Here is a 10,526-nt window from a genome sequence, read left to right on the forward strand (position 1 = left end):
CCGAGTCTGCATCTGGGACTCAGCGTGTAACACAAGACAGGTGTGGGGCCAACCAACCCAACTTGGTTTCAAACCTGCTGGGCTAAGCCAGGCCCAGGGTGGGTGGGTTCAGGCCTAGGGGGGCAGACAGGGAAGGAGAGCAAGAGGACCATATTGGTGGAAGTGGGTGGAAGAGAAACGGGGATCAGGACTCCCTACACAGCTCCAGGGCTACCTGGGGCCCCTCCAGGTCAGAGGGAGTTGCATTCCTCAGCCTGAACCCTGTTGGGTCTTGGACTGGCTTTGAAGACTAGACACTGAGGCATCAGGTGAAGCCTGGGGTTGGTTTACCACCCTCCTCTTTCTGTCTTGATTACCGTTTTTTTAAAAATGGTGCTGCTGTTTGAGGCAAACCTTGGTCTATTTGACGCTAAATAATGATATTAATGCTGGTTTTGGTGTTATTGTTGGTAGTGGTGGTAACAAGGGTAGCAGTGCTTCTGGTGTTGATGTTGGTGCAGGTGGTGGTGGTTTTAGGGTTGGTTGATTGTGTGTTGGTTTAGTGTTGCTGGTGATGATGGAGGTTACAGTGATGATGTTTTCATTAGAAGAGATCATGATAGTGGTGGTGGTATTGGTAGTAATGAGGGTGATATTGTTGGTGGTTGATGTAGTATGGAGATGGTTATGATCGCAGTGGTGGTGATGGTGATATTGTTGGTGGTGATATTGCTGTGGGTGGTTGTGGTGTGGAGGTGGTTATGATCGCAGTGGTGGTGATGGTGATATTGTTGGTGGTGATATTGCTGTGGGTGGTTGTGATTGTGACGATGGTTATGATGATGTTTGTGGTTATGGTGGTAATCATACTCATGATACTGATGGTGGTGGTTGTGGTGGTGGTGGTGGTGGTGATGGTGGTATTGTTGTTGATAATTCTGAGAGTGTTAGTAGTAATGATGGTGGTGATAGTGCTGTTGTTATTGTTGGTGGTGATGACTATGATGACGGTGGTAGCTGTAGTGATAGGTGTTGGGCTTCTGAAACAGAAGGATATAGTTAAAAGAATAGGAGCTCTGGAGTTACATAAGCCTGTGCTCTAGTACTAGTTTCAGTGAATTACTTAGTGTCTCTGAGCCTCTGTTTCTCTGTTGTAAAGTGGGGATAATAATATTTCATGTGATGTCACAAGGATGAGGGAAGTGTCTATCCCACCCATATCCCCCCAAAGTCACAGGGCTCTTCTTCTTTCTTCTTGAGTGTGAGAGCCTGGGCAGTGGCAGTGGCCTCCAGGTGAGAGGTGACATTATCACTGACAAGAGGCCCTTTGGCCAGGTGTTTGGCAGTCATATTATAGTGTGACCTTTGCTACTCTCACTTCCATAAGAGACCATCTTAGAATGTGAATACATGTCTGTTGGAGACCAAGGTCCAATTTTTTTATCTCCTATGTTTCCCTACAGAAAATGGTGTAATGGCTTGTCCAACCTATATGTCACCTGGGGTCTCTCCATCTTGAGATCAAATAGGATTGCCACAATCCCTCACCCATGACCTGGGGTGACTCCCTGGGACTTCTGGGACTAACCTGGGTCTTACTCTCTCCTGGTCCCCCTGACTTGGGCCCCTGGTTTTTATATGCCACCTCTGCATGGCAGTGCCGTGGCCAGATAAGAAAAGCTGCCCCTTTCTGAGTTCCGCAGAGGGATGCACTGTCACCATAGCATTTCGGGGCAAAGCAGGTTTCATGGAAAGTTGGCATGGAGGAGGCAGGAGAGAGCTTTCCTCACAGCCCTCAGTGAATTACCTCAACCTCCTTACTGGTTATTTCCATTTCTCAGCACTCTTTTGACTGTCCCTGTGCATCTCTCAGCATGAGGGCATCTCCATGGGCACTTTCCCCTGCAGAATATGGCCCCCTCTCCTCCGTCCTGCTCTTCTCCATCCCATCCAGCCCACAGACTCCCCCTCTCACGCGCAGAGCCACCAGCTCCCGGGCTCCTCCATCTTCCACTCAGATGGCCCCTCCATGGAGCACCCCTGCAGAATGAAGCCAGGTTACAAACAACAGAAGATCGTCCTGCCTATTGATTATACCCAGAGTGGGACTGAATGGGACCTCTCTCTTAGGGGACAAGAATTCTGCTCAGACCTGGCTTGACTCAGTCCCTCATTCCCAGGCACTGCCACCACCTCTCAGGCCTCACTGAGCCAGCCAGTTCCTAGGACCACTCCACCTGGCCTCTCCACACAGGAATTGTGTCCCTAGGGAGAGAATCAGAGGGGTAGAGGCCATTAGTTACACTGGCCTGGAGCGATGGGTTGGTCCCAGCACCCTCTCTACCAGGACCCCACTTGGGTGTTCAGTTTCACTGCTGTGGCCCATTTTCAGTTCATTCATTAAGACACACATGAGAGAGGCTAGCACTGCTCCTCCCAGGAGCCTGTGAGCCAGAGCAGGGCTGCTCCAGCAAGCACAGGAGTACACCCACCCCTCATTTCCTCCCTGTTGAATCAGCCCCGCAGGGTGGCTGTTTCTAGAGCCAAGAAGCAAAAGGGGTTGCCAGCTCTCATTTACTTTGCCTCCATAGAGATCCCAGACATCTCTCCTCGCATCTCCAGAGCCTGGTGTGGCCTCTTTGAAGAAGATGCGATGCTGCCGCTGATAATGATAATGCCGCTATTTTACTGTCACCTGCTGTGTCCTAGTATTTTATTTCATTTAATTCTCACAACAGCTTCGCAACAAAGCACTTGCAAAACTGAGGCCCAGAGAAGTGCAGGGATTGTTTTAGTCTCAGAGATAAAAAGTGGGAGAGCCAGGCATCCAAACCAGCTGTGTCTGAGTCGAGAGCTCTGCTGGCTCTCACTCCCACGGACCACGCAGCCTGAGCTCTGCATCAGCGCTGCCAGGTTCATGGGATCAGGATCGCTTAAAGCAATCGGAGCTTTAGTGACCCCCTTAGGATTTCCTGGATTAAAAACAAAATTAAAGTACCGCATGGAACATTTTGCTTCTGTCTAAATTGTAAAACCCAGCCCAGTTGGGGGTTTGTCTGAGAGTTTAGGACAGGGGACTGACAGATACTGGGTGCCCACATCGTGGAGGACACCTTCACGTGCCCCGTGACATGCCATACTTAGGTTGGGCTTAAAGGCTCAGTCAGTCTTTATGTCCCCATCTTACCAATGAGCAAAACAAGGTGCTGGCAGGTGTAGGAAGAGAGCAGGCTTTCCAATCCTGTGCCTGGGTTTCATCGTCTTTGCTGCCCTGCTCCGAAGCAGGAGGCCCACAGCCCGTAAGGTGGGAGTAAGAAGTCCCGCATCCCTTCAGTGCCCGTTCCAGTTTCCCATGCAGGGGAGCTCAGCAGTGACAGCCACGGTGCTCAAGGTCACCCAAGGAGGCTTGGTCTCCAAGCCCAGTGTCCTTTCCTTTCTCTCTTTTTCTTTCTTTGAGGATTTCCTTTATCTCTCAGTCTCTTGGCAAGTAGGCGAATGACAGAGACCCGCTGGCTTCTCACATGCTGGTCAGAACTGTGGCTCGGCAGCCAGGTGGGCGCATTGCTCTTGCCTTATGTCCTGACCCCAACTCCTCCCCTGGTCCAGACACCTGGTCACAGGGCGAAGTCAGGCAGGAAATGAAGCGGCTCTGTGCACACAGCCTACTGCCCATGGACCATGCATGGGAGTGGGAAACTACCATCTCTAAGTCATACGCTTAGAGAAAATTATTTCTTCCAGTGATCTATTGTTGCCATAGAAACTGTCCCAATTTAGTGGCTTAAAGCAGCACTTGTCTTATTACGCTCGTGATCTGAGAGTCAGAAATGTGGACAGGGCTTGGCCGGGAGATTCTTCTGCTCCACGTGGCAATGACTGGTGGTGTTCAACTGGCAGCTAGAGGTTCTAGAAGAAGGCTTCACTCAGTGCCCTAGTGGGGTGTAGGGTGTAGGGTGTAGGCTGGGGGACAGGCTGAACTCAGCTGGGCTCTCTACTTATCTCCTTCCTCCTCTCTGTGGAGTTTCAGGGCCTGTCCAGGTGGCCTTCCTATCCAGGTAGCAGGACTTCTTACATGGCAACCCAGGGCTCCAAAAGTGTGTGTTCTCAGATACTAGATGTTGAGGTTGCCAATCTCAAATCCTGGGCCTGGAAACTGGCACCACATCACCCCGGCACATTCTGTTGATAAAAGCAACCCCAGAGCCCATCCAATTCCAGGGGGCAAGCAAACGCTGTATCTCCCCACAGAAGGAATGTCCAAGAATTTGTGGCCATCATCGGATCTCCCTCACAACTAAAGAAGTATGTTAGGTCCATTCCTCTCTGGGTCGTACTTCTCCCCTGTGCCCTTGGCTCTTGCACCAATGAGGGAGCTTCCTTTATTAAGGGCGAGGAACAAGGCAGTCACACCTACTTTCTCATGTGAACCCACAGCTCAGAAGCCTGGTTTTAGTTAGTGGGGAGTTGGGAGAACGTTAAATAAAGTTCTCATTGTGGTTATTAAGAAGTTGTAATTAATATTTTGGAATCAACTACAAAAAAAAGGGTGGTTTTATTTCCATCAAATCAATGCAATGGATGTTTAGCTAGTTTTTGGTCCTCTGATATTTCCAGTTACTTCTTTTTCTTTTTTTTAAAAAAATTTATCTTTATTGTTGAGAGTATTACAGGTGTTTCATTCCCTCCACCAATTGAACCCCTCCACCTCGCTCCTACCCCCTCCCTAGGCCTTCACCCCATTATTGACTGTGTCCATGGGTTATGCATATAAGCATATAACTTCTTTGGTTAATCTCTTCCCACCCTGCACCCCCCTTCCCTCTTTCCTCTGAAATATGATCGTCTGTTGCATGCGTCAATGTCTCTGGCTCTATCTAGTTCATCAGATTCTTTTGTTCATTAGCTTCTTGTTAAAGAAGACCCTTCAACATTTCCTGTAGTGCTGGTCTGGTGGTGATGAACTCCTTTAGCTTTTCCTTGTCTGAGAAGCTCTTTATCTGACCTTCAGTTCTAAATGATAGCTTTGCTGGGTAGAGTAATATTGGTTGTAGTTCCATGTTTTTCATCACTTTGAATATTTCTTGCCACTCCCTTCTGGCCTGCAAAGTTTCTGTTGAGAAATCAGCTGACAGTCGTATGTAATCAGCTAACAGTCCCTTGTATGTAATTAACTGCTTCTCTCTTGCTGCTTTTAAGATTCTCTCTTTGTCATTAACCTTTGGCATTTTAATTATGATGTGTCTTGCTGTGGGCCTCTGTGTGGGCCCTTTAGGAGAAGCTGCTGGGGCTCCCGCAGCCTCTGCGACCCTCAGCGACAGTCCCACTGGTTTCACAGCCTGGAGTTGTGGGGACGTCTCTTCCCGGCCCTGGAGCCGTGGGCTGGGGGCCTGCTGTGTGGCTGGGACCCCTCACTCCTCCGGGAAACCCCCACCGCCGAGATCCCCTCCAGGGTTTCAACGGCGGCACCGGGTGTGGGCCCGCGGTCGCGTCTCCAGGATTCAGCCCCAATCCGCCCGCGTCTCCGCCCCTCCTACCAGTCTTGGTGCTGCTTCAGTTCCCTGGTTGTCGGGCTCTTGTTCAGCCAGATCTCAGGAGGCTCTGAGTGCTGGTGGTTCTGTATTTTAGTTGTGATTTCGATGTGGTTGCGGGAGGCGGCGGGTGCAGCCGTTACCTACGCCTCCATCCTGTTTTCCTCCCTCCAGTTACTTCTTACTAATCTCTATTCAGCCAGTCACTCATGTATGTATTTCAGTCTTTTGAGATTTCTATTATTGACCTTCCATCTTTTTTGCCACTTTCATAAACAAAATCTAAACTATCATTTAATTGAATCCAAATCGTCTCATTCCATCCATGTTTCTTCCATCCAGCCCAGATCACCGCAGCCCCTTCCACCCATTCCACACCATCCACCGCGAACTCCAAAATCACTCAGCCCGCCCCACACTAGTCTATTCTTTGATTAGTCACAAGCTGCCCAACCTCTCATACTGTTCATTGCACCCAGCTCATCACTTCAGTACCCCTGCTGAGGATCTGCATGGTAGTGATCACCACGAGAAATACCAGAGAAGCCCACCATGTCCTGTCAAATGAGAGCCACCTGGGGGTGACCTGCCCACCTGGCCACTGGGCCCTATAGAGGCTGGAGTGAGTTGTGGGGGCTCAGGCTCTATAGGCGAGCGCTCCCAGGAGAGACGAGAGCCCTGTGGTGCCCTCAACTGCACAGGACAATAATTAGCATATTTTGTTATTCTTTCACTCACTATTTCTGCATTTCAAAATTGACTTTAATCTTTTATTGTGGAAAATTTGAAACATACAAGAATAGAGAGAATGCTTCCCTCATGTACTCATTACACATGACAGGTCTCATTTCATCCATTCTCTCCTGGAGCATTTTAATACAAACTCTGTGTGTCATATTATTTCAGTAATAACTGCTTCCATACGTATTTATAGCCTAGATTTTTTGCATAACCACATTATCAAAAGGAACCTATTAGAATAAATATTTATTCTTTAATATCAGAGTGCATTTAAATTTCCCTAATTGACCCAAACCTGCCTTTTTGTCTCTGACAAGTTTGAATCGGAATCCAAACAAGGTCCATCTGTTGCACCTGTTGGATTTATCTCTTATGTATCTTTTCATCTCCCTTGCTCTTCTTTTATTTCCCTTTTTTTGTTTAAGAAATCCAGTGGTATGTCTTGTGGGATTTCCTTACTCAGCATTGGGCTCATTGCTCATCCTGGTGTTCTCTGAGATGTCATCCCCTCTCCCATATTTCTTGTAAACTCTCAGTCAGCTCTAGAGGCTTGACTGGGCTCAGGCTTGCTCTCTTTGCAGGGTGGTGCTGGGTGCTGGGGCCCCTATTGCACCACATCAGGTGAAACATGGTGTGCAGTGATCCTGCCTTTCTGATGGGTGGATCGTGTTATTAGCCTGAACCGTGTTTTAACTACCTGATTAATTCTTCATCTAATGTTTCAGCGCCCATCCTCAACCATTACCTAGATCCATATTTCATTAGGAGTTGCAAATGGTGCTTTTTATAGTCTCTAAATCATTTTGCGTTTAATAGATGGAGTTCTTTAATAAAGAGAGATTTCCCGTATGAACTATTAGTTGTTTTAAACTACAGTTAATGCTGGAAAGGCAGAAAAATCCTTGATTCTTGCCCTTTATCAATTTTTAGAAAAGTATGTTGATTCCCTAGCAACCAGCTACAGGGATCAATGAGGTGTGGTTTATTTGTTTATGTATTTTTTAACAAATATCATTATAAACTCAGATTTAATGACACCAGAATGTAGTGATTATTAGGGAGAGGATACAAGGAGCCAGTGTGGGCAGACACAGCATTACAACATCAGTCACTCCCAGGGACCTGAGCTATAAAATGCAGCTTCAGAAAAAAAAGGTCTCTTATTCTGAGCTGGGACGTGTTGCAAAGTAACAGATGAGAGCTAATTATGCACGCAGCTCAAGGTAGTGCACAGAAAGCCTCTTAGGTTTTGAGCTTCTTAGTATTTATACTTCACTATTCACGCAGGTTGAGAGCCTATAGGACTATGTCTTCCTCTTCAGCCCGCTGCACCCCTTAAATCCATACCCCTAGGTTTATTTGTAATAAGCAACCTAGACGGATCAAATAGACCCTGCCCCAAACATTCCTATACAGGACTTTCTTACATCTCCACTGAGGGATCCTGTTAAAGTGTGTGCAGGAAATTTAGGGAAAGTCAGTGGTGCCTTCATGTTCCCAAGGAGGGGACAAGCAGGGAGCTGCAGTCAGCACTGTCCTTCCCACAGCACCCACAGAAGCTCTACACCAGCTTCACTGAGTTCAAGTTCAAGCCTCAACCCTTGTTAGCTGGGTGACGTTGGCCAAATTGCAAGACCCCTGAAAACCTTTGTGACACATCTGTGGAGAGGGATGACAATTGAATAAGACAGTCTTGTAAGGTGACTTACCATAGCACTTTCAGTGGAAGCATAGGCACACAGTTCCTAGCCCTCAAAAGACATAGTTGGTAATAGCCACATTGGCTCTGGGTCACATCTAATTTTGTGGATAAAACAGAAGGTTAGTTCTGTCTGTCTTCTTTTCACAGATGTATCCCATCCCTAGAATAGTGTCTGGCACAGAGCAGACATTTAGTAAATGTTTCCTGCATGTGTGAATGTGTGAGTGAATGAATAAATGAATGAATGAATGTGTGAGTGAATGAAGGAATGAATGTGTGAGTGAGCGAATGTGTGAATGAATGAATGGACTTGTGAGTGAATAAATGAATGAATGAATGTGTGAGTGAATGAAGGAATGAATGTGTGAGTGAGCAAATGTGTGTGTGAATGAATGAATGGACTTGTGAGTGAATGAATGAAGGAAGGAATGAATGTGTGAGTGAGTGAATGACTGTGTGAGTGAATGACTGTGTGAATGAATGAATGAATACATACAGCTTAGGTAGGATGGCTTCATCCTTCCCAGGAATGCTACCACCTTGAAGTTAAATAACTACTATCATTCTCATACATAGTTTTATATTTTGCTATATATGTATGCATTCAAACTTTTTCCTTTTTTATTATGATAAACATGCATAAGATAAAATGTACATTTCAAAGTGTACAGTTGAGTAACGTTTAGCACATTCATAGTACCGTATGGTGAAACCATCACTACTACTTAGTTGGAGAACTTCTCCACTGTCCTAATGGGGACCTCCCAGGCATTGAGCAGGCCTCCCCGCGCCCCTCTCTGCCAGCCTCGGGCGGCCGCCAATCGGCTTTCTGCCGTGACCGCCTGCTCTGGGCGTGCCGTATGAATAGAACCACAGAAGATGTAGCCTTTCATGTCTAATTTTTAAGTAAGCTTTTCATTATATGACAGATTTACAGAAGAGTTGTGAAGCTAGGACAGAGTTCCCATAAACCCCACATTCAGTTATGGATGTTTCAAGCTCCTGGATTTTACTGTTTAGTGTGTTTTAATTCATTTCAGAATTTTTCCTTTTTTGATGCTTTAATGCCCTGTCTTTGGGTAGTGAGCCCCCTCAAGTTAGCTTCTGTTTCCTTTTTTTTTTTTTTTTTTACTACTAAAAAACATTGTATTTACTTAGAAGCATTCAGAATGTCAACAGCAAAACAGCTCTAACTTTTTTTGCAATTACAGAGTGGTATTCAGTTAACAGGACAACAATTATTTCATATAAAATGCATCAGAGACAACTGAAGATGAAAAAACTACCATCCCCATATACAACTAATTTGTGCTGTGCACCAGCAAGAACCTGCTTTAATTTCCATGCCAATTTACAGCACCCATACTGTACCGGGCAAGGCTAGTGGCCACTGAAAATACCACCAGGGCAGGGCTGTCTAAGGCACATTCGGTAGTGTGTTAACTATACAAAAAAGACACTGTGCAGCTTAAAAACAAATCTTACACAGCCTTACATTTCAATTTTTTTTCTTTAAAAGGAGTGAGTTGTGCACAGGGGGGTTAAATGCTTTATAGACAAAAAACCCCACTGCGCTAGAACCAACGTATTCATCATCATCATCTTCTTCTTCCTCCTCTTCACCTTCCTCTCCTTCCTTCTGTTTCTTGCTTTTTCAGCCTCGCCAGCTCCCTTTTGGCCGCGCCAGGCCCCCCTTTAGCTCGCAGGCAGCGGCCTCGGCTCCGGGCTCCCCCTTCACGGAGCAGCGTCTTCCCCAAGGCGCCGTGGCCTGCAGCGTGCGGCTCCGCATCTCCCGGCTCCCGGCAGCATCACGATGGACAGTCTGATGGTCTCCTTTGATTTTTGGGCGATACTCGGAACAAAACACGAAAAAGGCCGAAGGAGGCCTCTTGGGTGCATCGGGATCCTTGAATTTCCTTTCTGTTTCCCCTTTGGGAAGGCTGTAAGTTTTCATTCCTCTCGCATGACGGGCCTGGTCCGCCTTTGCCATGTCTTTATATTTTCCCCTCCCTCTAGCAGACGTGGCCTTTCACCCCCCTGAGCACGTCTCAGGAAACTCCGAGGAGCTGACGGAAGCATCCGGGTGCCGCTTCTGTGCTCCTCCCGGCAAGTCTGCACCGAGAAGGCAATGATGACACTTTGCCCTCGGCTTCCTCGGGTCCCCTTTGCCATGTTTATTCCTTCCCCTCAGCCAGCAGTCGCCCAGGCCTGTCCGCTCGCACCTGCCTGGCGCCGTCTCTGTGGAGCTCAGTGTCCTGTGGCGGCTGTGAGAGCGGGAGCCAGGCGCAGCCTCCTCGCTCTCTCCGCTCTGAAACATTACTCTCCAGCCCCGTTTCCTTTTTGATGGGCATATTTACGAACTTAAAGAAAACAAATCCTTTCCGAATAAGACCTAGAAGCCAGATGTGACTCAGGAAATATGCTTGTTGGTCTGGGTGGAAAAGGAGAGTTGAGGGGAGGGAGGTGAAGACCTCAGAGAAGTAAGAAAAAAAATAAGATGCTAATGCAATTTCCAGGGAAAAGGGCATTTTGTACAATATGCTCCAGATTCGGTCTCTGCCAGCTTGGCTCGCCCG

At 47.3% G+C, this 10,526-nt stretch overlaps 1 pseudogene across 1 annotated transcript; it reads right to left on the bottom strand.

The window, feature by feature from the left end:
- Positions 1 to 664: 664 nt before the first annotated feature.
- LOC308559432 lies at positions 665 to 10,267 on the bottom strand (annotated as a pseudogene). The gene is made up of 2 exons: positions 9,516 to 10,267; positions 665 to 1,019 (listed from the first exon to the last, which is right to left on the bottom strand). The product of its transcript is annotated as an uncharacterized misc_RNA (transcript).
- Positions 10,268 to 10,526: the final 259 nt, after the last annotated feature.

Source organism: Miniopterus schreibersii (assembly GCF_964146895.1).
Source record: "Miniopterus schreibersii genome assembly, chromosome: 7".
In the NCBI taxonomy this organism is placed as follows: Eukaryota; Metazoa; Chordata; class Mammalia; order Chiroptera; family Miniopteridae; genus Miniopterus; species Miniopterus schreibersii.